This window comes from Pungitius pungitius, chromosome 7 (genome assembly GCF_949316345.1).
Source record: "Pungitius pungitius chromosome 7, fPunPun2.1, whole genome shotgun sequence".
NCBI lineage: Eukaryota > Metazoa > Chordata > Actinopteri > Perciformes > Gasterosteidae > Pungitius > Pungitius pungitius.
The window spans coordinates 12,467,243-12,470,588 of NC_084906.1; the positions used below are offsets into that span (position 1 = coordinate 12,467,243).

Consider the following 3,346-nt stretch of genomic DNA (forward strand, 5'->3'; position numbering starts at 1 on the left):
GTTGCGATTAACTGAGAGAATCGAGTAGCCAGGCATGACCGCGAAAACCAAGGCGAAGGCAGTCTTCGTCAGAACCAGATTAAGAAGATACACCGTTGGCCGCACATGGAAAAGGTAAGCAGAAATCCATCACCATCCTTCTAAATGTAAAACAATTATACGTGCATTAATGTCTTCATATCTTAGCTCGTTGTTCTGTTTATGCTATTTTTTATGTAGTGTTATTTTTTACTACATTTAAAAAGGGTAAAGTCCCCATGCGCATGGCTAGCAATGTCGTGTTAGCTTATATAACGTTACGTTACTCCTTTTTGCAACATACCAATGTGAACGGTGAACAGTGAGCTATTGTTAATGACGAGGTAACGTTTTAGCAATATATTATAAGGTGTTAACGACTAGCTAACGTTGACTTAATGACGTTAGCATACTCCTTGTAGGGTTACATTAGCGCGCTAACGTTACTGCTGAATTTGAATGACAATAAATGACTAAGCACACGTTTCATTTACTAAGAGTAATACTAGCTAACGTTAGTTTGGAACGTGGCCAATAGCTGCGCGCGGCAAATATAGCAGGCCGTTTTACCGACTCTCATAGATAGATAGATAGCAATGAGTCGGCGGACCATCGGCGGTTCTCCAGAGGCAGTAGAACGACAGTATAGCGTAATCGCAAACACGTTTGCCGGCGCACCGCCAGCGGCAACCGCTTCGTTTCCCGGACGGCCAGCCGCCGTTATACCGAAGGCGGCTTCTCCGCGGCCCGCCGGAGGCAAACGCTATTTTGGAGCGATCTGTATATATATTTATACATATAAAAATGTATAGCATGCGGTTTATCTAGAATAATGATTGATCAAACCAGACAAATCTCCATTTCCATTTTAATTCCACATTTCAAAGTACAGTACTGTCATTGGGGTACTGTCAATGGGCTGGCTCCGCTCTGGCCACCCGGCCCCCGCGCACACACTGGTCTGATGCGTCACAACAACCGGGAGTTTTTCGCGCGTCACTGACTTAGGAGGCCTTAACCTCCATGAATATTAATTGATTGTTCTATCTGACTTTATTGCAGCAATTTCTGACTGCAAAAGTGTCCTGTGTCTGCTATCCCCCAAAGTGTGTCTTGGATCAACCTCACTGACTACACCATCCCACTACAAGTCTCCTGGAATTCAAGAGAATCACAACAATCAATTTGCAGTCAAAGTTCTTCTCCCAGCTGGATCTGTACTCTGAAAACCTGATCCAGGTGTATGCCAAGAAAAGTGGAGAAAGATCAAGAGCATCATGGTACCCATAACCCAGGTATGATGACAATGGAAAAGTTAAAGAGAGGCTATTCTACTCGTAGAACTTTTGTATTTTGTTTACTTACTTGTTGCCTTTATTGGTCGTCTGCACTTGTTGCTAACACTCCTGGATCCCAAGGGTTCACATACTAATTTACACACTGATATTGCATGGTTACTCATTGTGATTAATAAGATGGTTGGTTTAGATGGTGTTCCTAACGTTATTTTATCTGCATACTTAGACTGCCAGCATTGACGTCAGACGAGAATGCGTCCTCAAAGGTCTATGTGTTTACTTGAACGAAGATCCAGAGAAGCTGGTGAAGGAATACACGGTATGTTCATTTACCTTTATCTTTACTTGGGTAAGATCAAATACGATTAAGTTGGCCCAACTTAACTTCTTAGTGTTGTTTTCAACTATTTGAATATATATTTGAATATAGAATATTCTTTGAAAGCCCTAATGTGAATGAAGTTATTGATAGCTGTTTATACAGTAAAATAGTGCAATAAAAATGGCATGTAATGCACATAAGTGAAAAATGATTGCTTTTGTTAACTGTTTTGTCACAGAATATTGAAAGCAGTCAAACAGCTATGGCAGAGACAGTCTTTGCAATCCATGTGATTCGAAAAGAAGGAGCGGAGCCCAGTGATGACCCAGATGAAGTCGGAGTCATTCTGGAGGGGGTGGAAGTGCTGAGCGAGTTGGGAAATGTACCCTTTGCAGTGTCAATGTTGCTTGCGCTTGTGTATGCTCTCAACTTGAGCTACCCTTCAGAGCTCAAGTATACTTTTGAAGTTCTGCAGAAAATAATAATGGAACTAGACCCAAACAAACTATCCATAAAAGGACAAGCTCTCAAAATAAAGCTATCCCGTTAGACACATTATGATGGCTAAAGCAGATTAGACACTTCTGTGTGTGTTTATTATTTTCTGTATTCCTGCGTGTTCACCAGTGCATTAAGTAAGTAATCACAAGTGTTTAAGATGAATGTTGTGAATGTAAGAGGATAAGAGGGATGTTTGTACAAAGACAAAGTCTTCAGAGTTCAGGTCAAGACTGCACTAATAACCACTGTTAGCACTTTCAAAAATGTATTTTAATTGTGTATGTGTCATAGAAAGTTGAGAAAAGGTTTTGATATGCATGTTTATAAGAGAAGCTGCTCATTAAAACATTATTCAGTGCCTACTTTGAGAAATACAGTTGTATTGCAACATCTCTCATTTGTCTTGTTTCCAGCCAAAACAGTTGTATATTTTGTTTAAACTTAGTTTCAGTTGTGGTTCAGGGTAAATGTTAACACTAACATTTTTAGTATTACTATAGCGAAATCATGGAAAGAATTTCAACATAATTGAACTGCTTTCTTTAAGCAATAAGCAATTAAGTTGGTTCACTATAATATACTCGAGTCGGATCAACGTAATTTATTAGTTAGTCCAACCTATTTTTCTTGGGCAGGATTAAATTGAATAATTTGGGTTGGTCTAACTTCATTGACTAGCCTACATTTTACTAATGTGGCATTAGTCAAACCAACCGTATTCATTTGAGTTTGACACAACCCAAGAAAATGCGTTGAACCAACCATAATAAATTAAGTTGATCCTACTCAAATACATCAAGTCGTATCAACATAATTTCTTTATGCTCAAAGAATCAATAAAATAGTGTGCAAATCATTTCCATGATTTTATTAAGTTCGTTGAAAGCGTTGTTTTTTTGAGTGTAGGTGAGGGGTGCACAGGAAAGGTGGAGATAGGTTTAAGAGAGAAGCAGGATTACTTCAGAGTGTTGGGAGTCAACCTAGGGATTAAGAACAAGGAGGGGAGAGATATGCAATATGAAGGGATTGTGAAAAACATCAGGAGAACACTAGGGTTTTGGAGGCAAAGGGGGCTAGGCTTGAAAGGGAAGGTGGTTGTTGTCAATGCATTAGTGATGAGTAAGTTAGTGTATGTTATGAATGTGCTGGATGTACCTGAGAGAGTGATGAAGGAGGTGGAGAGAGAAGTGAATGAGTTTCTGTGGGA

General features: G+C 39.6%; 1 long non-coding RNA gene across 1 annotated transcript; it reads left to right on the forward strand.

Moving 5' to 3' along the window:
- LOC134132196 (uncharacterized) lies at positions 1–2,431 on the forward strand. The gene is made up of 4 exons (XR_009956721.1): positions 1–114; positions 1,081–1,313; positions 1,543–1,635; positions 1,877–2,431. It is a non-coding gene; the product is annotated as an uncharacterized LOC134132196 (long non-coding RNA).
- The last annotated feature ends 915 nt before the right edge of the window (positions 2,432–3,346 follow it).